Source organism: Sarcophilus harrisii, chromosome 4 (assembly GCF_902635505.1).
Source record: "Sarcophilus harrisii chromosome 4, mSarHar1.11, whole genome shotgun sequence".
NCBI classification, from domain to species: Eukaryota; Metazoa; Chordata; class Mammalia; order Dasyuromorphia; family Dasyuridae; genus Sarcophilus; species Sarcophilus harrisii.
In genome coordinates this window covers 83,979,583-84,006,197 of record NC_045429.1, presented here as the reverse complement: position 1 = coordinate 84,006,197, position 26,615 = coordinate 83,979,583, and the positions used below count along the sequence as shown (strand labels likewise).

Sequence of the window (26,615 nt, the reverse complement as noted above, 5' to 3'; positions counted from 1 at the left end):
AGTTCAGGGGAGAACAACTAACTGAATACAATGGATTAAAATTGGTTTTAATGAATACCACAAATTTTTAAAAAGAGGAAAGATTTTATCTTGGGTGGTCAAACCAGGAAGTACAAGGAGGAAAACAAGCAGAGGGTTGGTGCTTTAGCCCTGGAAGGTACAGCACATGGGGCAGAACTAAGGAAGTCTTTTAAAATATTTTACTGATTTATATTGCTTCTTACTGCCCTAGAAGGTTTGCAGGACACGCCCAATTGGTCTAGAAAATAGTTAAATATCTTAAGAATAATTGTCTGTTGGGCAGAAAAGGAATTAAGTATCTTAAGTATAAGCTTGCTTTTCACCTTCAAAGTTCATTTTCCATTCTGCCTACACCTCAGCATGTGCCATTAGGGTATTCCCTGTCTCCTGACCCTCCTCCCTCAACTCTATCTTCATGGGCAGGAGGAAGAGGAGGAGTAGGAGGGGCAATGAGACCATCAACATTACCCATGAAGCAGTTTTGATCACCCCTGATGTCCTCATTACAAGAGGTGTGGCTCAAGCTCCAAGACCCCAGGCAAAAAACACCTGGGGCTTGCTTGATGGCAATTGCTATTATACCCAGAAAGACTTTAAGCAAGTCACTGGGGGAAAGGGATTGCAATTAGGGAGAATAGAGCTATATGCTGCTGGGACTACTGAGATATCCCTTAGAGTGCTGAAACCTGTCTCTGTCTGGCCCATAGATCCCTTGCCTCCACACACAGTCGGATTGACCATTTCACCTCCTGAGAGTACTTACAAAACAGTGCCCATCCATACACTGATTTCCCAGTCACTGGCCAAAAATTACAGCAAATACCTATATGTCTGGAATAGGAGGATCAATAGCAGTTGAACTTAGTGCTACCCCTTTGAGATGGAAATTTGAAGACATCAAGATCCTCCTCCAAAAATAAGAGAGGGGGAGCCACAAATAACTAGAGAACTTCTAAATTTAACTTTATGTGTTAATTTTTTTTTTGATTTTTGATGAAGATGCACTGGCTCCGGCAGACAGGTTTCATAACCTGCTGGAAGGGCAGTGTCCAGTGTGAGCAGCTCCAATATCTTTAGATATTCACCAGGTGATGTGGAGAGATCCAGAAAGTGGTGAATGGAAAGGACCAGAGAGGTTAACTGCTTGGGAAAGAGGGTTGGCTTGTATCTCAACAGATAGAAAAGGAAGTCGATGGGTACCCATAAGCCGTATTTGCTTTGTTCATCTGAGGAAGAAAGAAAAGACCCAAGAAACATTGGATGGTTCCATAGCTGACTGTGCCCACCACTGAAAGAGCCTGGCAGTTAACTCTTTGTGTACTCAAGAACATCAAAAATAATTGTCAATGAAACTGATGCAGACTTCACAACCTGAAGGAATCATTGGATTCCCTGAGACATAAGACTGATGCAGGACTTCAAAATCTGCAGCAATCATTGGATTCCCTGATACATGAAGTGATGGACAATAGATTGGGTTTGGATTATTTCTTGGCTGCTGAAGGAGGTATATGTGTGGTTGTGAATTAATAGTTATTTTTTACACCTTCCTTCTGGGACTCATAGAAATCTTTTATAGTATTTTGTTTATTCATATTGTTTGTTATGTTACTACTTGTTTGTATGATATTACAACTTGCCGGTGTAATTCCTCCCATGGTGATGAATTTAACTGGTATATACCTGCTTCAATTAAAACAAAAGAAAGGGCAAGATATAGAATCACAGACAGTGGGGAAACTCTGGGTGAGGTATAAGACCCTTCAGCCCAGAGGGAACCTGCTAACAATGTCTGGAATCCCCTAAGGGCTCTTGGCCTTCCTGAGAAGTCATGGAGTGATGACTACCTGTGTGGTGATTGAAGCAGAGTGATACCAGGTGGATGAGTGATACCAGGTGGCAAACTACATACAATAGCAAGTCCAGTATATGCTGGGCACATGCCTAGAGTTTTTGTTACATAAGGGTATGAAGGTATAAAAAAGGGAAAGTCCTTGAAATAAATGGAACTCCATTTTTCCACCATCCTCGGGAGTCCTTCCTCATCATTTCTCCACTAAGATGGTATATTTTAATTATCCTGGCATGGGGAATCTAGAAAGCAATAGTATGTTTGTCACCCCAAGTCACTTAAACTGTAACTGCTTTAAGTATGTTTGTCACCCCAAGTCACTTAAACTGCAACTGCTTTAGTTTCCTCATCTCTATCTTCCATGGTTGTTGTGAACATAAAATGAGGTAATATTTACAAAAAGCTTTATAAACCCTCAAGTGCTATACAGATGCTATTTCTTGGCTATTTTATTATCCCATCTTCCTTCTTGAGTAGCCTCTGCAGATGGATGATGGAGCTGCACATCAGACATTAAATCATTGGTTTCTGTACTGGAAGCAAAGAAAAACTGCACCCAGGCTTTATAAAGGCACTAAGAACTCATTTACTGCTTCTGAGAATTATAATGTGATACCTTAAAACAATGGGACTAGAATTGAATACAGTGATAGGACTGTAAGGCTCTGAATGGTGGTTCTTTAAGTAAGTTGTTCTGTATTCTTGTATTTACTTATTAATTAACCAAAAAGTGAATGACTTCCAACCCTGCTTGATATTTGATTTCTGTGACTCCTGACACTTTTCATTCCCTCTCAAAAGTACCATTTTGACAAAGTTTCAGTTTTTTAATTACAGGAAATTAAAATGAACTATATTTGGAGAATTTTATAATATCCTTTAAAGTGATTAGAGATTCCTGGATGAAACTATGGTGGAGTATAAGTCATCAAGAAAAATAAATCAAACATTTTCAGGGTTGCAATGCAGCTTTACTGTTTGATAGAAGCTTTTTTCCCCCTTTTGTTTTCTACTCTTTGATGTCATCTTGAATTCCCTTATTACTTATCTCTTTATTTAAAAGAAATTTAAATAAGTTTTTGTTGATATTTTCTGTTTCCTACATCACTGTAGTTATTCCAGTGTCCCTTCTTTTTCTCTCTCCCCGAGAGCTGTCCCAGTAAAAAAACAAAAAACATCACAACTGATACATTAAAAAACAAAACAAAACAAAAACAAGCACCTATCTCTTTAAATAAACATTTTGAAACATTCTATCTGAACCATAAGGACCCGTTAGGTAGTAACTAATAATAGTAACTTGCACTCATTGCTTAAAAGTTCAAGGTGAACAAAATTTCCTTCTTTGGTTCTTCACGGTTAGCATCAGGCTCTGTAGGAAGTGGACAATGGAACAATGCCAGGAGTTGTGGTAGAAACCACACTGCTACCATAGACCTCTGGAGCCTTGAGATTGTGGCATTCACTAGTGTTCATTAACCTCTGATAAAGGGCACTGAGATATCCGGTGTCTTTCCTACTGTTGGTAACAGGTCATAACATAGCTGAGATAAAACAATTTCATAAACTAGCAGAACAATATCAAAGGGAAGCATTACTTATGTGTCCTGTTCATAGCTGTAGAGGAAAATACGCCAATAAAGTGAATCAGAAGCAAATGAAGCAAGTTTGGAACTTTGGTGAATTGGTGACATTTCCTTGCAATTCTTTTTACATTAGTAAGGTGTTAAGAAGAAGAAAAAGTTCATCAGAGAAGAGAAAACAAGATTGGACATTTTGACCAAATATAGTATTGAAAGAGACCTTGTGAATCCTAATGTTGATTTTTAAAAGAAAACAGCATTCCAAGAGGCCCTCAGATTATTTCTAAACCTTTCATTTCATTTAGGACCATTATAAGAGAGGCCAGTGGATAGATGCACAACTTATAGTGCATAGATAGCAGAAATTAGAAATCAGCTAGATCAGGTTCTGCTTCTGACACATATAGAGAAAATAACTTAATTTCTTGGTACTCCAGGTACTTGTATAAACTATTTGCTCTATTTGTAGAGGGACGTTCTTCCTTTGGAATACTATATCAATAAAATCACATTTCCATTCAATTTTCCTTTCTTTCTCCTCCCTCCAAAGCACCTTAAATGTAAATAGTATCTGGCAATTTAAAAAGTATTTTCCTCAAAAGAACTTTGTGAGATGGATAATAATAATAATAGCTAACAATTATATGGTGATTTATTATCTGTTTTGCACCTCATATCAACCCCAATGAAGAAACAAACTCAGAGAAATTTTATATGACTTGACCTGGGTTGTGAAGCTGGTTATTGATGGATCTGGGAATACCTGCTAAGTAACAGATGAGAATTAATACAAATCCTCCCCTGACTTCAGAGGTAGAGTCCGCATTAGTGCCAATGTCTTTTCTGCTATATAACATGACTCTTTTCCCTAAAAAGAAATATAAAGTAATAGTTTTCTTTTTATCTTGTCTTCACAAAATATGTTGCCTTTTAATGGCAATCCAAAAAATTCGACAAACATTTGTTAAGTACCTGTTGTGTCCCTGTGCTAAGTGCTGAGGATATAATAATAAGAAGAAGAAAGATAGTCCTTGCCCTGAGCAAATTTATAATCTAAAAGGGAAGACAACACACACAAAGAAACAGGAAAGGGATTGTAGTAACAGAACCAGGCTTGGGAGCATCTGGATCCATGGAGCTGAAACCAGACATGAGAGCAAGTGCAAAGTGACCTAAGATCAGTTTCTGCCCTCTATGAAGGAAGGCATTGAGAAGAGTTAGATACTCTGCCCTCCAGCCCTCCAATTAGAGTAGAGAGGAGGCTGAAGGAGGTGGCATTAGTGAAAGCTTGCTTGAATTAGCAGGATAGTAATGAGTTTAAAAAAATGACCTTTTCCTGGGAGTAGCATTTAAATTGAAAAGGGGCAGTCTCACATGAAGAGGTATCCCTTCTTTTTATAAAGGAAACCCTTTCTACATGCACAAGTAATCCCATTCCATGCAGAATGCCCTTCCTCCCAACTATCCTTACTTGTTCATTAATATTCAATTTTTCCTTATCTACTGGCTACTCCCCTGTTGCCTCCCCTATTTTAAAAACAAAACAAACAAACAAACAAAAAACTCTCACTTGATCCAGCCATCTCTGCTAGTTATTGTTCTATATCTCTTCCTTTTTGTGTATATACTTCTTGAATGCCTTCACTTTGTTTCCTGTTATTCTCTTCCTAATTTTTCTACATAACTACAGGAACACAGGAGAGTTCCTGATCTCATCATGCAAGTGAAAATTCTCTTTTCAAAGTTAGCATATATAGCAATTGCCAAATTTAATGATCTTTTCTTAATTCTTATCCTTCTTGACCTTTCTATAGTGTCTGACACTATTCATCACCTGTTTTTGATGTCTTCTTCCCTCTAGATTTTTGCTTCTTTGCCTGCTTCTTCTTTGTCTCTTTTTTGGGATTTTTATGTTACAACCATGAGCCATGACTGTCCCCCAAATCTCTATTGTAGGTTCTTCTCTTTTCAAGTCTAATTTCCTTTCATTTCCTCATAACCATTTAACTTGGAATATGATGGTTTGATCTCATCAGCTCCCATGGATCTACTTATCTAATCCCAACTCTCTCCTGGCCTTCAATTCCATATTTCCAATTACTTATTGGACATCTCAAACTCCTGTAGATATCTTAAACTCAGTATGTTCAAAACTGAAGTTGCTATATTTCCTCCAATACCATCTTCTTTTTCAGACTTCCTTATAACTGTTGAAGTCACACAATTCTTCCAATCACTCAGGCTCACAACCTAGATATCAGCCTTGATTTCTTATTCTTTTCACTTACCGTATCCTATCAATTAATTGCCAAATCCTGTCAAATTTACCTTTGTGACATCCCTAATATATATCTTCTTCTCTCCTCCAAATTGTTACCATTTTAGTGCAGGTCTTAATTGTTTCAAAACTGAAGTATTGTAATAGCTTTCTGCTTGTTCTTTCTCAAATTTCTCCTTAATACTGTCCATCTTATACTTAGATATCATTTATCTTCCTTAAATGTGGGTCTAATCATGTTATTCTCTCCTACTGAATTAATGCAGTAGCTACCTATTGCAATCAAAATCAAACATAAAATTCTATCAGTTGATCAAAACTAGTTTAATTAACAAATGAAGATATAAATAAGTAATCATTAATAGACCAGTGCTCCTCTCCGACCCCTGGGAATGTTCCCAAATAACTCTTATCTACTTTCCCACCTTCCCTCTACTTTATAATCTTAACCTATGTTTTGCTACTGGACTCTGATGATCCTGGAGAAGAGAGTGAGGCTGATGTCTTCACAGCTCTTAAATCCTCACTTAATCCACTTAAATCCTCATTTAAATCCAAATCATTTGCAAGTCAAGACATCACTCTCCTGACGTCATTTGATCCTCTTTGAGAGCAAAGGATAAACAACAAACATAGTCACAATTTACTTTTCTTATCTATAATCTTTTTGGTCAGTCAGTCAGTCAATACTGAAATGCCTACTATATGCCAGACAGTTTTAAGTGAAGGATTGTAGGAACAAGTGCCAATTCTTCATTTATTTAATTTCTTCTTTGTATATTATGAAATGTTAAACTTGAAGAATCTATAATAATCTTTTTCTTGGAAGAATGGTAGGTTTATATATATATACACACAAATACACATATATACACACATATAAGTGCATGTGTGCATACATGCATGCATATATTTCTTGCATAATTTTAAAACCTCTTTTTTGTGTATGTGAAAGGGAAAGCCTTTCCAAGGAATAGTTACAATAAATATTGTATTTACTTCCCATGTCCTCTGGGAACATGTGGATCTAAACTTAACATTGTATATGTATTTGTGAATATACAATTAATACATGTATATGTATATTTACATATATAATTTATTTATATATGTATGTGTATGTAACATATATTATATATAATATATAAATATTATTCATATGGTGTCCAAATAAATGTTAAGTACACATAGTAAACATAGAATATTAATCCTTGGAAAAGATTTCCATCTCTCACAGCAAAAGAAGTTTTAATCTTCATTTAAGAAATGTCAATGTTTTCATCTGATTTCAGTTTATGATTAATCTTAGTGGAACATTAAAATGAATTTTTCAGGGTTTTGTTGTAACTGAGTAGAAAATCAAATTCATAACCTCTTTATTTGGAATATGTTAAAAATAATAGTTTCCACTTAGCTGAATTCAAAACCTAAATATTTATAGTAATTAATGATAAAAATAAGAATAGCTCACTTTACTTTATATTTTGGAATTTTAAAAAATATTTATTTAACTTTGGGGGATTATATTTGAGTTCCAAGTTGTTTCCCTTTCTCCCTCTCAAACTTGCATTAGAGAAGGCCAACATTAAACAAGATGTATATGTGAAACTATGCAATACATTGTTCCATATATCAATTTTTTCTCATGGAGGTAGATAGCATCTTTCTTTATAAGTCTTTTATAGTTGATTTGAATAGTCATATAACTCAGGGTAGCTTAGTAATTTGTATTTACTCTTCAGCAATATTGCCGTTATGATATATAACATTCTCTTGGTTTTGCTTGTTTTGGTGGATTATTTCATGCAAATCTTTACATGTTTTCCTAAAACCGACTTGCTCATCATTTCTTACAGCACAGCAGTATTCAATCACAGTTGTATGCCACAATATATCCAGTCATTTGTCAATTGATGGATATCCCCTCAGTTTCCAATTCTTTGCCACTACAAACAGAGCTATTATAAATATTTTAGAATTTTTGTTTTTCATTTCTTTCAACTTTACACAACTTTTTTTTGGTGTGGTTTTCTTGGCAAAGATACTGGAGTGGTTTGTCATTTTCTTGTCCAGCTCATTTTATAGATGAGGAAGCCGAGGGAAACAGTTAAGTGACTGGCTCATCAGTCACACAACTAGTAAATATCTGAGGCCAGATTTGAACTCAAGGAGATGAACCTTCGTAACTTCAAGTCTATCACTCTATCCATGGTGCCATCTATCTGCCTTACAATAGGAGTTATGTTTCTTTTAAGATTTTGGAGGTGTTTTTTTGTTTGTTTGGTTTTTGTTGAGACTGTGTCTTTTTATCTCTCAACAAAACTGGAAAAGCAGTGGTCACTCAAGAGGCTTATTCCCAATATTCATCAACAAAGAAGCTTTAACCTGCTCCAATTTTTCAGACTTGGTAGGTTTAACACTTTCCCCTCCCCCCCACCTCCTTCCTTAAGCATTCTGTGGTCCTCCACACCCAGGGACTCAACATATTAGAGCCAGATTGGCTTTACTCCTATTATAGTCAGAACTTCTGCACTCAAATGATTTACTTGTCTTAGAGTCCCCAAAGGGAACAATAAAGCATGTTTTATTTATGTTTTAAGCTATTATTTAAGTTTCAAATTATTTATTGTTGTTACTGAGTAGTTTTAGTCATGTCCAACTCTTTATGACCCTATTTGGCGTTTTCCTGGCAGATACTGGGGTAACTTGCTATTTCCATTTCCGGTTCATTTTACAGATGAGGAAACTGAGGTAAATAGGGCCAAGTGATTTGCCCAGGTAAGTGTTTGCATTCAGATTTAAACTCAGAAAAATTAATCTTCCTGACTCCAGGCCCAGCACACTCTCCACTGTACCAGAATATATATATATATATATATGTTCTTTTCCTTTTGTCCTGATTGTTAAGGACAGGTAAATTCTCTGAGTGCCCCCAGTGCTGTGAATCATAACACACTTGAAGGACCTTTACTGACACAGATGTTGAATTGGGAATGAAATAAATTGGAGGCAAGAGAGAAGAGGAAAGAGGTCAGAGAATGTAACTGCCTCCCAGATTTCTTGTATTGTTATCTTCCTCTCACATGAAGGGATCTCTTCTGCTGGTCAAAATCAGATCCAGCCAATAGTGGGTGACTCCTGTAACACCTGATCAACTGGGGAAATAGACCTAATAGTGGTATTGCTGAGTTAAAGAGTACAAACATAGTTTTATAATTCTTTGGGCATAATTCCAGATTGCCCTTCAAAATTCCTGGATCAGTTCATAGTTTCACCAACAGTGTATTAGTGTCCCAATTTTTCTACATTACCTCCAACACTTCTTGTTTTCCTCTTCTATCATTTTAACCAGTCTGATAGGTGTGAGACGGTGTTTCAAAGTTGTCTTAATTTGAATTTCTTTAATCAATAATGATTTAGAGCATTTTTATATGACAATATATCGCTTTGATTTATTTCTTCAAAAAGCTTTCTGTTCATATCCTTTGACCATTTATTTTGGAGAATGACTCATTCATATGAACTTGATAAAGTTTTGATATTTTTGAAATATAAATTTTTTATCTAATAAAGTGCCTATAAAACCCACCACTACCATCAATTTTCTGCTTTCTTTCTAATCTTGACTATATTGGTTTTATTTGTATAATCCCTTTTAAATTTAAGATAATCAAAATTATTTTTATATCTCACAATATTCTCTCTTATTTATTCATAAAATTTCCTTTTCATAAATCTTATAGGAAATGTGTTCCATATTCTTCTAATTTTCTTATGATATGTATCTTTATATCTAGCACACATCTATTTTAACCATATCTTGGTAAATGCTGTAAAATAATGGTTTATAATTAGTTTCTCCTAGAGTGCTTTAAAGTTTTCCTTGCCAGTGAATTCTTATCCCCAAAACTTAAATCTTTACATTGATCAAGTTCAACATTACTATAATAATTTACTCGTGTGTATTGTATATCTATCTATTCTATTGATATACCATTCTATTTCTTAGCCAGTTAACAGACAGTTTTGAAAATAGCAGCCTTATATTATAGTTTAATAACTGTTAGACCTCCTTCTTTCACATTTTTTTCCATTAATTATTTTGATATTCTTGATCTTTTGTTCTTCTAAATGAATTTTGTTATTTTTTCTAGATCAATTTTTTTTTTTGGTAATTTGATTGGGATGGTGCTGAATAGATTAATTTAAGTAGGAATATCATTTTTATTATATTGGCTCTGCCTATGCATGAATAATTAATATTCTCCAGTTATTTAAATGTGAATTTATTTCTATAAAAATTTATAATTATGTTCATATAGTTCTTGGGTTTTTCAAATTGGCAAGTACACGCTCATATGTTTTATATTGTCTATGGCTATTTTAATTTTTTTTTTCAGGGCTTTATTGGTGATATATAAAAATGTTGATCATGTGAGTAGATTTATTTTATATCCTGTTGTTTCAACTAGCTTTTTAGTCACATCTCTAGTATTTTCCTACTATACATATCATATCATCTGCAAAAAAAAAAAAAAAACTCACAATGTTTTTATAATTTCACTGCCATTTTGATTCCTTCAATGTCTTTTTCTTCTTTTAATTCTACTGCTAACATTTCTAATGCATGTTGAATAATATTGTTTATAATAAACATTCTTGTTTCACTTCTGATCTTATTGGGAAAGTTTCTAGCACAGTTTCTAATCTGTTTTTATATAAGGCTAGGTTGAACTCAGATTTTCCTAACTCCAGTTTCAGTGCTGTATCTACTGTACCACCTACTTGTCCCAGGATATATGGAAGACATCAAAAATGAAATTCCAAAGATATCAAAAGAAACAAATCTATTGAGAAGGAAAAATGAGTTGTCTGAAAAAACCAATATGGTTGTACAGAGCTAACTAAGTTAAATTTTAAGAGAGCATGAACTGAAGATGAAAGGGCAGGAAATGGAAGCTACAGATACATAACATGGAACCATAAGAATAGTTTCAGGAATGCTTGGTGAACAGAATGAACTGATTTGGTGAGGAATTCTAAGGGTAAGAAGAGAGTTTTATTTTTGTTTTTACCTATCTTAGGAAAAAAGGAGAAACAAAGGATCATGCATTATCAGCATACATGATCTAATGATAACTGATGACAGAGAGTAGGCAGAACTATTCTATTTTCTCTTTCAAGGAAAGTAAGCTTTGGATAGGAAAGGGAGTAATAAAAATGATTGTTTAGGAATTGAAATGAGATAAATAAGGAGATGGAAAAAGACACATAAATGTATTTGAATATGTTTAAATCACTAAGCCTAGATAAATTACATACTAGAGAACACAAAATAAATCTACAAAAATCAAAAGTATTTTCATAAAATTATAAGAAAACACAAGAAGCAATAATAGAAAAGGAAATCACATTCCAAATAACTGCAAAATAAATAAAATATCTAAGGATCAACCTCCCAAAGCTTACAATAGGTTTTCAGATTCAATTACAAAGTTCTCTTTAAAGAATTAAAGAGCAATCTAAATAGCTTGAGGAATATTCAGTGTTCATGGCTGGGCCATGCCAGTGGATAGAGCACCAGTTCTGAAGTCAGGAAGATCTGAGTTTAAATCTGACCTCAGACACTTAACACTTTCTAGCTGTGTGATCCTGGGCAAGTCACTTGACCCCAATTGCCTCAGGGGGAAAAAAAGATTAAATGAGCCATTCTCCAATTGATAAATTGGAGTCAAAGGATATGCACAGGCAATTTTCAGATAGAGAAATTAAAATCATTTCTAGTCCTATGAAAAAATGCTCTAAATCACTATTGATCAGAGAAATGTAAATTTAGACAACTCTGAGATACCACTACACATCTCTCAGATTGGCTAAGATGACAGGAAAAAATAAAGAAGAATGTTGGAGAGGGTGTGGCTGGGACACTAATAAATTGTTGGTGGAACTGTGAACTGATCCAGCCATTCTGGAGAGCAGTTTGAACTATCTAACTGTGCATACCCTTTGATGCAGCAGGGTCTCTATTGAGCCTGTATTCCAAAGAGATCATAAAAAGGGAAGAGGACCCACATGTACAAAAATGTTTGTAGCAGCCATTTTTGTAGTGGCCAGAAACTGGAAACTGAGTGTATGCCCATCAGTTGGAGAATGGCTGAACAAGTTATGATATATGAATGTTATGGAATATATTGTTTTATAAGAAATGATCAGCAGGATGATTCAGAGAGACCTGGAGAGATTTACATGAACTGATGCTACATGAAATGAGCAGAACCAAGAGATCATTATACTCTGCAACAACAAGATTATATGATAATCAATTCTGATGGACTTAGGTCTTTTCAACAGAGAGGTGATTCAGGCCAGTCATGTGGTGACCCATCACATCTACACTCAGAGAGAGAACTGTGGGGACTGAATGTGGATCATAGCATATTATTTTCACCTTTTTTTGTTGTTTGCTTGCTTTTTTGTTTTCTTTCTCATTTTTTCCTTTTTTGATCTGATTTTTCTTGTGCAGTGTGATAATTGTGGAAATATGTATAGAAGAATTGCACATGTTTAACATATATTGGATTATTTGCCATCTAAGAGAGGGAGTAGGGGGAAAAGGAGGGAGAAAAAAATTTGGAACACAAGGTTTTGCAAGGGTGGATGTTGAAAATTATCTATGCATGTATTTTTAAAATAAAAGCTTTAATTAAAAAAAAAGATTAAATCAAACCTGAATGAAGAGATATGAGAAGATACTTCCAAACTATGTCTTTGTGAACATGTTACACATTGTACATGTTTTTGGGTGTTCTTATTGGTTTGATCAATTGTGTGTGTGGTTTTTTTTCCTCTGAAAACAAAAAAGCAAACAGAAACAACACCCATTATTTATCATATGGGATGATTCTTGGGGAGGCATGAAGTCCAGGTTAGCTCCTTGGAGGCCTCAGAATCAGCTGGAGTCAGGATAAGCAAAAGTCCTTGGTCTTTAGGGGGAGAAATGAAGGAGATCAACAAAACTGCCACATGCTCTCCACCGACTGACCTCCCTTCTCCTCGTCCTCCTCCAAAGTGACTCTGGCTTGTCTTACTCTACCCCCTAATCCCTCTTACGATTATCTGTATACAGATCAAACCAGCACAGAATAGTGAGAAGGACCATTTTCCCAAGCATATGCTAATAGAGTATTGTCCATTAGGTAATTAGTCTGAAGTGCTCGGTTGTCTGATTCCAGTGCATCTATTCAGAGTTTCAGTCCTTTACAGGGAGGGAAAAGGAAATGATACATGAGACATTATGGTAATCGAAGAAATAAAAAATCCAATACAATTTTTTTTATTATATTTCAAAATACTGAAAATACTTCTGATATGATTCATAGAAAACCATCAGCATTACCGTGTGGGAATTCCTTTAATTGATGCAGTGTGGAAACCCATCTGTAATTTATTGTCTTAGAGTTCCTGAAGGGACTGAGAAGTTAAGGTCACAGTGGGAAGTTGACTTGAATCTAGGCCTTTGTCACCCCCAATTCAATCCTTTCTCTACTATGCCCTGTTGTTTCTAAGTACAACTTTAGTCCAGTTGAAATTTTCCAATTTATGCTAGAACCTGAAATACATTTCCTCACTTATTTAGACTTTTAGTCTCCATAAGCCATAGCTGGCTCAGGTCCCTCATCTATAAAATGATGAGGTTGAACTAGATGTTCTCTAATGCTCTTTCTAGCTTTAATTGCCTGTACTTTTATATCTATGATCTATAAAGTAATTTGAGCTTTTTATGAAAGAACTTTTAGTTCCTGAGCACAAATATGGGGAATTGATTTAGAATAAAATAAATTTCAAATGAAAAGATCTTGATTCTATTTCTAACTCTTACACTATTTGGCTATATTACCAAGTCATCCAACCTCTGGCCTCAGGTTCCTTATTTGTAAAGTTAGATATTATATGTCTTCTAAAGTCCTTTCCCACTCTAAAAATTCTTTGACTATATTACCATCCAAATGATATTTTATACATTTCATTCGAAATATTATATTGTTTGTGCTTGAGCTGTGGTAGAATATTCTTAATTTTTATTGGTTTGATCAGCCCCAGTCTGAAATATCTTGACTCCAACATAATGATGTCACTGTGGTCCTCTTCAAGAATCCCAAAGGAAAGCAATCATTCCCATTCCCTAAATATGGACTCCCTGAATACATATCAAGAATTTTACTGATTTTTTTTCAAGGGAGCTCAAAATGAGTATTTAACAACTAGGGTTAGGTACGTTCCTAACAGGAAAAAAAAAAAAACAAACAAAAAACTTTATCATCTTATGCCACAGCCATCTAGTGAGAATAAGCAAAACAACTCCATTGTTCTTGAATCTATCTCTGCATAAGGATACATATTTCTTGGGCTATATCTTGTGGCTAAACCATGGCTAAAAACAGTAACAGGAAAAGAGATACACAAAACAAATGGTAACTTTGAATAATGGAATAATGGTGGGGGCAGCTTGGACAACAGAATTTTGATCTAAGTCCTAAAATAGGAGCATGAAAATCCTCATAGACACGACATGTTCTTTTTTTGTAATAAAATATTTTATATGGTTTCCAAACATCAGCTGGCCTTGGAGCAAAAGTTAATTCCACTTTGAAACAAGATACATTGTAAATATATCAAGAGACTTGGCTGTAACAGAGACCTTTGTAAATAGATGCTGATTGGCTCTGCTAAGGCAGCTCTCTGGAGCGTGCAACTCTTGACTTGGCAGCTTGTAGAGCTTTCCCTCAGACCGCAAGTTCTTGTAGGGGTGAGAGCAGGGAAAGGGCTTGATGGTCATGTTCTCTCTGAAATGCCTCATGGAGGCTAATGGAATATTGCCTTTCTATTATTAGCAATAGTTTGAAAGAACAGATTGAGCAGTGAGGAGAGGCAGGAGGCACCCTGAAAGGTTGGAACTAACAGTTCGACCTTGAAAGGATTCACATATTAAACTGGCTGGATAGGTAAGAGGGAGCCACTAATATATCTGGATCATCTAGCGACATCCAGATGACCAGTGGATAGAGTGCTTGATGGATGGAATCAGGAATGTTTGCATTAAAAAGCTGGTTCAATCATTTAATTCTCTATAACTGTAGGCAAGTCATTTAATGTCTTTGTCTCAGCTTGCTCATCTGAAAAATGAGAATAATAAAGGCTATCTTGAAGATCAAATGAAATTACATGTGTAAGCAGTTTATAAACCATAAGGAGTTATGTAAATGCTAGCTATCATTATTTGGTAAGAGAACTTCATTGATAATTAGAAGTGGGTGAAAAGGTTGTTCCATAGCTATTCAGTGAGATTCAACTGTTTATTGATCCAACTCCTCTATCATTTTAATTCTCCTGCCAGTCTAGGGCTGAGAAGACCAATAACAAAGAAGGGAAAATGTGAATTGTCCTAGGATAAAAATCAGTGGGAGTTCGTACTTAACCATATTCACATAAAGGTATAAACAAGAGTAATATCTCTGAGTCCTATCTAACTCCCAGGGGAGACTGAAGATCCCTCTGCTTTTGATGTTCATGGATCATGGAAATGTAATGACATTTCAAAGTGTCTCAAAACTCTTAACTCTTCAAAGGAAGAAACAAATTCCACGTTTTTCTTTTTTCTCCCTTCTGGATCATCTCCTTCCTCTTTTGCTTCCAGATTAAACACACCCATAAAAGGGTTATGTGGATATTTAAAAAAAAATTGACACATCAACCCAGAGCATTGTAGTTTATGGCTTGCTTTACACATGGTATCTTACTAAATTTCTTTCTGTTTTCAACTTCCTGCTGCCTTTCCTTCCCTACATCCCATGGCTTTGGGGTTGTTCCCATTCATTTCTATTTAGTCCTATTTTTTTTTTGACCTTTCTTTTTTCCTTTCATTCATTCAATATCATCTTTAAAAGTAATTCTTGGTCTTCCTCTCCCATACCTATTTACAGAGCTATTTCTGTTTGTTTTTCTTTGCTTGTTTTGTTTCTATTATTTCTCTTTTAGCACTTATAAAATAATAATTCTTACTTGCCCATTCCCTAGTCAATGTTTTACATTCTGGCTCTCCTTAACTGCTGTATTTAAGTTATTATTTAATATGATCCATCTTTTGCTTTGATGATTTCCATTTCTACCTTATTTTACCTACATATTGAAATTCCCAAACAGACCCCATAGTCACTTGAAATTGTTTGTTTTCAAGATTTTTAACTATTAAATTCTCCTTTTAGACCATAATTTCCTGATTTTCCATGTCTTCCATTATATTATTCCACCCCGAATTTGGTTCCTGATCCCTATGGAGTCTTAAACAAATGGTTGGTTATTTCAATGAGATCTTCTCATCCACTCTCTAATCCATTACCTCATTTGCATTTCACAATTTCTGCCTCACTACCCCAGTCATGCATGATGTCTACTGCTCTCCTCCGTTTCTCCTTTTTAAATGGTTGAAGTTATTGGGGGAAGCCAAATTACCTAGGTTCCCTCTATCTTTATGCTATCTAACTTCAAATGGATTTTTAATAGTGTTTGACAATTGTTTTATTAATCTCTTATGGACTATCATACTTTACCATAGCTGTTGCCTCAAACCTTTCCTTTCTTCACTGAGAGAGTGGATTCTTACATAATTACTTACATAATTTTTAGCTTTATTTATTTTACTTCAAATTTGATTATAATTATAAGCTATATTAAGTGCCAATTTAAAATTTTTGAGGCATTTACATATTACTATTTCCTTGTTCTTGTGTTATGTATCGTTCTTTTAGATATACATAAATCAGTATTTATGCAAGCAATCTTCCTCCTTTGAGTCTTCAATACTTAGTTTGTGTTGAACTACTGAAAGTTTTGAAACAATTTCTGTGAGACTTTTGAATGATTTCCAGGGCTTTAGACTCTTTTATTTCTTGATCTCAAATAGTATTTTCAATGACGTAGATTTTACTTTTTCCTCCCTTGCCAATTTCCACATTGAAATCACTAAGTATTATATATTTCCTTGCTATGGAGAATCTTGTCTAGTTCTTCATAGAATTTTTCTGCTTTATCCTAAATGTTGGTGCATAAATGCAGTTATCTTTATGTTCTTATTTATGTATATTATGAGTGGAACAAATTGAGATGACATCCCATGAAGTGGTTTCTTTCTTTTTTTTTTTAAATAGCTTTTTTATTTTCAAAATATATGCAAAGATAGTTTTCAACATTCACCCTTGCAAAATCTCTTCCTCCCTTTCCCTTATTCCTCCCTCTAAGTAAGTAATATGCACAATTCTTCTATACATATTTCCACATTTATCATGCTGCACAAGAAAAATCAGGTCAAAAAAGGAAAAAATGAGAAAGGAAACAAAAAGCAAGCAAAGAAACAACAAAAAGATGAAAATACTATGTTGTGATCCATATTTAGTCCCCGCAATCCTCTTTCTGGATGCAGATCGCTTTCTCCATCATAAGTCTATTAGAACTGGCCTGAATCGCCTTACTGTTGAAAAGAGCCATGCTCATCAGAACTGATCATCACATAATCTTGCTGGTTCTGTGTACAATGTTTTCTTGGTTCTGCTCACTTCACTTAGCATCAGTTCATGTAAATCTCTCCAGGTCTTTCTGAAATCATCCTACTGATTGTTTCTTATAGAACAATATATCCCATAACATTCATATACCATAACATATTCAGCCATTTCTCAATTTATGGGCATCGACTCAATTTCCAATTCCTTGCCACTACAAAAAAGAGTACTACAAGCATTTTTTGCACATGTGGGTCCTCTTCCCTTTTTATGATCTCTTTGGGATACAGACCCAATTGAGACCTTCCTAGATCAAAGGTTATGCATAGTTTGACAGCCCTTTGGGCATAGTTCCCAATTGTTACCCAGAATCAGTTCACAACTCCACCAACAATGCATTAGTGTCCCAATTTTCTCACATCTCCTCCAACATTTATCATTATCTTTTCCTGTCATCTTAGCCTATCTGAGAGGAGTGTAATGGGACCTCAAAGTTGTTTCTCTGATCAATAGTAATTTAGAGTATCCTTTCATATGACTAGATGATATGTTTGTTTATTTTTTTATTTATTTTTGCTGAGGCAATTGGGGTTAAGTGACTTGCCCAGGGTCACACAGCTAGGAAGCATTAAGTGTCTGAGATCAGATTTGAATTCAGGTCCTCCTGACTTCAGGGATGGTGCTCTATTCCATTGTACCACCTAGCTGCCCCCAGAAATGGTTTTAATTGAAATTTAATTGAAGTGATGTTTTTTATTGGGTGCATAATGACCCCAACCTTGTCAACTTTTTTACTTGTCCTTCTGAAGAGAACCTGGGAATTATCCATCCAGTGAGGTGTAACTTTTTCATTTCTTCTTGTTTCAGTTTTCATGAGAGTAAAGATATGGTTCCTCCTCAGTTTCTTCAGTGGTGTAAAAATTTGTAGCCATTGAGCAAACTGTTTAAATTGAGAGTACCTATCACTAAATCAATGTTGGTATAATAGAATGCAAAAACTATGATTCTTAGCACTCTTCCTTCCTTTTTGCACTACTGACATCATGGGAACAAAAAGAGGGGGACAGGGCTGAGTATCATTTTCTATTTTTAATTTATTTCATATCTTTTCAAGTGATAGGTTTAGTAATTTCTGGGACTGTACTTGAAGTTTCCTATTTGATAGGAACTTCCTGAAACTCATGTCCTGATAGCATAGTCTTCCAAAACCCTGATTCATCTTTATTTCATGATGAGATCAAAGTAAGATTTTGTGGAATAATTCCTTTTCAATCTCAACAAATGAATCTCTACTGGATGAATGCATCAAGGACTGGTGTGAAGTCATTTTTGGGTGGGAGCTTTCTCAAACAATTAAGCTTGTACTCTAAGTCAAGATTCCTTCAAGAAACATTCATTATGCCAACTGTGGTAGATGCTGGATGAGATAGAAGGTGTAGGTATGACATGGTCTCTGCCCTTAAAGATCTTATGAGAGAGTTAAAAGAATAATATAAACATAGAAATATATAATATACACAGAACTATAATAGTATAACAGATAGCAAATTGTATATTGATACAATTAATACAACTAAACAAATTATATATCACTATATTATTTTACATAGAAATATCATATTGTAGAAAACAAAACACTAAGAAAGGTTTGGTGTAGCTAAGTGATGCAGTGGATAGAGGGCTGGGCCTGGAGTGGGCAAGACTCATCTTCCTGAGTACAAATCTGGCTTCACATACTTCCTGGCTATGTGACCCTGGGCAAGCCACTTAACTCCATTTGTCCCAATTTCTACATATTTAAAAATAAACTGGAGAAGAAAATAGCAAACCACTCCAGTATCCTTGCCAAGAAAATATCAAATGGGGTCACAAAGAGGTGGACCTGACTAAAAATGACTGAACAATAAGTAAAGTTTAAAGGGTAATTTTTTTTCCTTTTCTTATTTTAAACTTATAAATGGTATTAGATTAGGCATTATGGAACAGGTAGCATTTGAGTGGATTTTAAAGAATGAGTAGAAATTCAGTAAGCAAAGAAGTCAATGGAGGGAATAATTCTATGTATAGGGAAATATGATTGAAAGTTCACAGTTCAAAATTTCAGAGAATTCTAGAAGATGAAAATAAGATCTTTTGGTTGTAGTAGAGGGTGCATAGAGGAGAGTAGTAGGAGATTGTTTTGTTTTGCTTTCTTGGACTGGACCTATAAATTCATTGGAATAAGGCATTTTTTCAAATTTTTTGGTATCAAGACCCTTTCAGACTAAAAAATTATTGATGTTTTCCCTCTTCCCCAACTCCCCTCTCCCCAAGAACTTTTATTTATGCAGAGTTTTATCTATCAATATTTATCATGTTAAAAATACATTGTTTTAGTTTTGTTATGAAAATAATTTTGACCTCAAGGACTCCCTGAAAGGGGAACCTCAAGAATCCTTAGGAATTCCCAGACTTTACCATGAGAACAGCTGCCATGGGGAACTCCTCTCTGCCATTGCAGATTTGTATCTTCTCTGCCATTTATATTTAGATAGTTGTCTGGGGCCAGAGAGAGATTTAGTATCTTGGTTAAGATCACAGTGTGTATGTACTAGAGTCAGGGTTTTATCCTGGGTCTTCCTGACCTTTAGACCAACTCTTTGTCTGCTCTGACGTGTAGTCTTTCATAATATGAGATACATCTGGATAAAGGAAGATAGTGCTGGTGCTGTTTAACAAAAAACCTAGCACCCTTTCCATGGCTTCATACTCTCCCTCTTATCCTCTAGCTTATAGATTAGTTCCAAAACATTCTGTATTAGAGTACTATATCTTATTTGAGGCTTTACCAAAAGACTTGTGTATTAGGAATATTTGTACTATAAATGAGAAAGCTGAGCACAAAGAGATTCTACAGTCACATAGTAAATGGCAGTTGAGTCAACTTCAAGTCACCTAACTCTAAATCAAGTACTCTTTTTTAGTATATGATACTCTTTATGATAGCCTTCTGCTACATTGCAAATGCAAAAGAAAAATTTCTCACAGGTTTATGAAAAAAAATGACAAAAGAATTCCACTCAAGAGCTACAGTGACATTCTAAGGTTCTTAGAGCATTGTTCTAGGTATAAGTATGAAGATAGGATGAGTACTAGAGATCTGTGATTCATTAGTATTGAGAACTCCCAGTGGAAGATACTCCTGCTAACAGTGCAGGTCAGTATATCTCTGAAACTGAGTCCTAACGCATTGTCTAGGGCACTGAGAAGTGTGTTTTCTTCACATGGCTAGGATGTTTCAGAAATGGGACTATGCAATGTGAATGAATATTGTTAGTAGCTATATGCAAAATGCTGTGGATACAAATATAAAAACAAGACAATTCTTGCCTCAAGAAGCTTTTATTCTAATGGAAAAAAAATACAGGTGATTTCAAGTGAAAGTCAGATGGAAGGGTGCCCTGTATTTTAGGCTTTAGTGCCAAAGCAAATGGTAATTCATTTTTAATTTTTTCCCCCACTGATAAAACCATATTCCTTTCTGAATATACCTTTGTTTCCTCGATTTTCATCAGTTGTAGATACTGAAGAGTCTAAGGCTGTCAGGTCATTATTTCCTCAAGGTTTGATTCCTTGGCTAATGGCTTCAGGGACCAGGCTGGAATCCAGGTTGTTTATTCAGGGGCTGCTGCTATTTCAGGAGCTCTTGGTTTCAGAAGCCTATTGCACCCTTCCTTCTTTCACTGTATCTTTCTGTCACTGTCTGTCTCTGATTTTTCCACCATGCTTCTCATATATATATATATATATATATCTACATATACATGTGTATATCAAGCTGTGATTTTAACCAGTCTTGCAATTTTGTCAATGTGCAGAACATGCTCTATAGAAAATTCCCTCCCCTATCCACACCAACAATTTATACATCTCTTATAGTCTTGAATTGGGGAGACAACAGAAAGGGAGAACAGGCATTTCATCTTCCATGACCACATTTTTGCATTGGCTATCTCTTCCTTTAGTACTCAGTTCAGTACTACCTTCTTTCACAGGAAGTTTTCTGATCTCTCCTGCCAAACTTCTCATGTCCCCCTCTTTGATCCCTGTGCATTTTAACTACAAGGTATTTATTCTCTGTGTATTTTATATATCCACAGAAGTGTACATATTGTCTTCCTTGGTAGAATGAAAGCTTCTTGTGAGTAGAGACTTTAATTTTTTGTCAATGTATCCCTATGACTAGTAGGCATTTGAAAAAAATGCTTGTTGCATTTGCAATTTTTGCAAATTGGCAATTGCATTGCATTGCATGGAGCACTGAGGATTTAAGTGACTTGCCCATCTAACAGATAGAATGTCAGAGGTAGAACTTGAACCCAGAACTTCACTCAAGGAGTTCCCCATGTGTTTAGATGAATGCAAACAGATGGCATATACAACACATATAGAATTAATATTCATTTTCTCCTTCAAATTACTATACAAAAAAATTTTAAGCCTTTCTTTAAATACAGTAACAGGTGGTAAGTTTTAAGCCAATTAGAATGTATTCTAGTAAATAATTTCACTCAAAATTACCCCCTTTATTTTGTCTAGAAAATTGCTATTCAATAAAATGTTAATTTACTGTTTCTATATGTCATTAAATTTGAAAAAAAAAAAGATTCCAGGGCTGACATTACTTTTTAGTTGTAACCAGTATGTTTCACAGAAACATAAAAAATTAAGAAATTGAATAGCACTTGCTGGCCTCTTTAAGCGAATCATCCATTATTACTTTGGATACATTTGCAAAACCTGCAAGGGACGTGATATACTCCAGTAGAGGCCTGTGAAACACAAGCTTTGCACGTGGCTAACTTGGTTAAAACTTGTAAATAAAACATTCCTATCTCTAAAATGTTTGCCAGAATAATGAATCATAGTAGGATGCCGTCAAAGAGCCAGTAGTCACTGACGTAAATTCTTTTAGCTTTCCTCTAATATTATTCTAAGTGCTTTAAAGTTATCACCAACAACTGAAATTCTAGAGCATTCTGATCCCTAGGAAAGTATTTGTACCAGTCAGTCTTTTACTCAAATGTAATGGTATCTTTTTATTAACTTGCTTACATTATTAATCATTTGAGGCAAAATACCAACGTTAGACACCTCCACTTCTCCCCCTTCTTCTCTTCAGTCTCCTACTCAATTTCCCAGCTTCCTTCCTCAGTAATGCCAGAATAAGGTAGGGAAAGACCTCAGGGAATTATTGGTAGAAACAATAGCCAACTTTTCAGCTTTTTTTTATAGCCATATAGTACTACTGTTGCATCTTTATGACATTTGAAGTCCATTTGATTCATCTGTTCCCTGAAAAACTTGAATCCATTACAATGGAGGATTGGAAAATTCTTTTTCCTAGTAAGTTTTAGGTTCAGTTTCAGTGCTTCCCTGCATTTAGGGTTACTATAGCACAAATAGAAGCATCTGTATAACTTTTCTCTCACTAAATCTGATAAGAGAAACTTGACTGGAAAATGAACAAATTGAAATTTATGGAATTGGAGCCATTATACAACCATACCAGCACATGTACTCACAATTCAACTGGTTGTACCACTTTAAATTTCCTGAATTTCATGTACAGTATTTGGACAAAATTTTGACAAAGTTTAGTTTAGTGTAGTGTAGGAGAAGGATATGAAAAGTAGAGGCTTTTCAAACATGAAAATTCTTCCTGAATTGGCTCCTATTTAAGACTGTAATAAAAAGATGTACTCATAATAATAACATTCACAGCACTTTTAACATGTTATATATGTGCTAAATAATAATATATGGCATTTTTATTTTTTGCCAAGTGCTTTACAAATACTTTCTAATTTTATTCTCATAACAATCCTAGAAGTTAGTCACTTTTATTATTTTCTTTTACAGATAAGGAAATTGAGGCAAACAGAGATTAAGTGACTTGTTCAGAATCACACAGCCAATAAGTATTTGAGGTCAGATTTGAATGCAGGATTTCCTGACTCTAAGTAAAACTCTATACTTTGTCTACCATATCCACCTATTCCTAGGTCCCAATGTTGTATCAGTGTGTTTATTTGGTGGGGAAATAGTATGCATCCTCATTTTTGAATGGGGAATTGAGAAGGGAAATTATGGGAAGGAGATGGGCAAGGGAGTGGTACTTAAAGAATACAGTCTTGCTACAGGCTTTAACGTGAAATTCATAAAATAACATTGAGAATCACCTGCAAGCAGAAAGAGGATTGTAGGGACTGGATGGGGATCACAACAAAGTATTTTCACTTCATTTGTTGTTGTTTGCTTGCTTTTTGTTTTCTTTTTTCTTTTTCACTTTTTGATCTGTGTTTTCTTGTGCAGTATGATAGTTGTAGAATATTTGTGGAACTGTGGAATATGTATCAAAGATTGCACATGTTTGACATATATTGGATTACTTGCTGTCTAGGTGAGGTAGTGGTGGAAAGGGAGGGAGAAAAAATTTGGAACACAAAGTTTTGCAATGGTAAATGCTGAAAACTATCTTTGCATATATTTTTAAAATAAAAACTATTTAAAAAAAAGAAATTTATGCATGGAGCAAATTCTAACACTAATATGAAAGAGAAATAACTAAATATGGAGAAGCCAGCTCAATCAATGTGAGACATTTTTACCTTGTATCAGTGAAAGCATATGTAAATAAGTCAGAATAAAAAAAAACATAAAATAAAATAATATTGAATTTTTAAAATTACATATTTCATATGTAATTGAAGAATTTTATGTTCTTATTCATAAATTCATGTAAAGAATGTGATTATATGGATTTGAGACCCTTGTTTGTTTTGTGTAATATGTGTCTATATGCACATAGCTATGTGCCAGGGGTTTGGAGCTCTTGGTCCGAAGCACAAAAAATATTTTAAGACACTTTGGACAGAGAATGCTTCTCTTGCAACCTGACACCCAGTCAACAAATGTGCTGGGGGATTCCCCTGAGGAAGCCCTCTAAACACAAGTGGGACAGCTGTTTGTTTCCATATTTTTATCAGTTATTTGAGACTATAGCCAGATTAGCTTGGCAGTCACACCTGCTGCTTTAGGGATTTAAGAGGAATCCAGAGCACGGGGGAATCCCCAGAAGATTAGGGAGACTTGAAAATTAGCATGACTTTAAATAGCAGTTTGTTTCCTGACTAGGGTATCCTAAACTTGGCTTCTCAGTTTGATTAGTATAGAGGGTTAAAATAAAACTTTTGTGGGGAAGTTTAATATAGAATTATGTTAAAATGACTAATATTCCCTATGAATACAGTGGTAAAAGAAAGCAAAATTAAAGTAATCATATCATAAAATCATAAAATACGTAAAAAAAATCACACTTGATTTATTTAATCAAGGACAAAAAAAATTTGGGGATTTATTTAATCAGCTTCAAGTAGATGTTTTGTTAGAGTAATCGCGAACAGTTGTTAGTTATTCACTATATGTCTTTGTGGAAATAAAATAAGAGGAAATAGGTCTACCTTGAAATCAGCTAGACTTTATACAGACTATAATTGATAATATACAGACTATCACTGAAATGAAACGTGATGTTTAATGGATGTTTAATGAAGAAATAATAGATACTCTATCCTGATTTCTGACTGCACTTATTCCTCTCTTAGGAAGGTCTTCTCTTAAACACCATTCCTTTTGCCAGCTTCCAAATCCTGGCCATAAGCCTTTTAATATGTGACTGGATATCAGTGATAGTGTCCTGTGCCATGCCCATGTGGAAAAATCACAGCCTTCATGGGCATAATTGTAGTGTCCCAGGTGATGTGGGAAAACCTCTGGATGTCTTGTGTGGTCCAGAGCATTAGTCAAATGCAGTGCAAGGTGTATGATTCTGTAATGATCTTGTCTAGCAAGCAGCTAGAGCCCTCACCATTATTGCTCTGCTTGTGGTCCCTTGTAGGTCTGCTAATCTACTTTGGGGGGAAAAGTATACCACATGCATAGAATATGAGGAATCAACAGCTGCACTAGTTCTGACTTCAGGGGGTCACTTTCCTCATCACAGTAGTCTTGATTCTGATCTCTCTGTGTTGGACTGCCCACACGATCATCAGATACTTCTACAATTCCCTGGTGATGATGCTCAGAAATGGGAGCTAGGATACAGCCTATATGTGGGCTGGGCAGCTGCCAGTTTTTTCCTAGTGGGTTGGTGCTATTGTGCTGCACTTAGCCTTCTGGCAGCTCCAGGGGCACAAAGCATTATGTGGTTAAATATTCTGCTTCTGCTCTTCCCCCAGGAGGCTCCCAAGGTCCTTCAGAATGCCTAACCAAGAATTATGAAGATTCCTTTTGAATCTTAAAGGAAATAGGGGGACACACAAATGACTATCTTATGTAAGGGAGGTCCACTATGCTTCCTTCTCAAAATGAAATTACAGGTGACCTGTCAGTCTTGAGATTTTCTATTCTTTCTTAAAAAAAAAACAACAACAACTCTCTTGGATCACTCCATGTGTCTTCCTAGTCTTTATTGCTGCTACTGATGATTTTAAAGTCTTCCTGATATCCTTGGATAAAGAGCTACCGAGATGCTGCTCAAGAGTTCCAATATCTTCGCCTGGATAACCACAAAGATCTATGCTATTATTTCTCTGGAAATGGCTATAATTCTCTTTCGTTGTGTGACTGAATTCTAACCCCTACAAGTGCAAAGTTCTTCAGTGTGCTCTGTCCTTGTTGTTCCCAACTTCAGGAAAACAGAACCATGTAGATTCCACTTGCCTTTCTTGGTCTCCATGAGAACTGTGAGAGTACTGTGATCTCCTTGGACTCCCAGAAGGCAGGAAGTGATCTCCTTACTGGTTCTTGTATCTTTTTTTTTTTTTTTTTTTTTATAAAACATACTCTTCCTAATCCAGAATCCAACAAACACCTCCCTCACTTTCCCACCATGCTTCTGCCTTCCCTCCCTGTCTCTTTTTATAGAGTTTCAATGGTTGAAAAATTTTTAGAGAATAAAGTGTTTTGCCTACAACAATAATAGTAGTAGTAGTTACCTATCTTTTTAAATATTTGATTTTATTGATATATTTTTAAACATTCTAATGACTTCCCAATAGCCTCTTTTCCAATAGAACTTTTCCTTAAAATGATTGCACAAAACTATTTAGAATAGCACTTGTTATTGACATAGTATGTAATTTTCTAATTTCATAATATGCTATTTCCTAAATTATGTTTAACTTCAGATATCTAGAAACAACACTAACCCTTGTATTTGATTTGAAGCCTATGTAATAATTGTGTATGTTATTCTTTTGATAGTTTAACATTTCATGTTTGTA

The 26,615-nt window shown here is 35.0% G+C and overlaps 1 pseudogene; it reads left to right on the top strand.

The window, feature by feature from the left end:
• LOC100932015 overlaps positions 1-26,092 on the top strand; it is a 31,996-nt pseudogene extending 5,904 nt beyond the window's left edge.
• Positions 26,093-26,615: the final 523 nt, after the last annotated feature.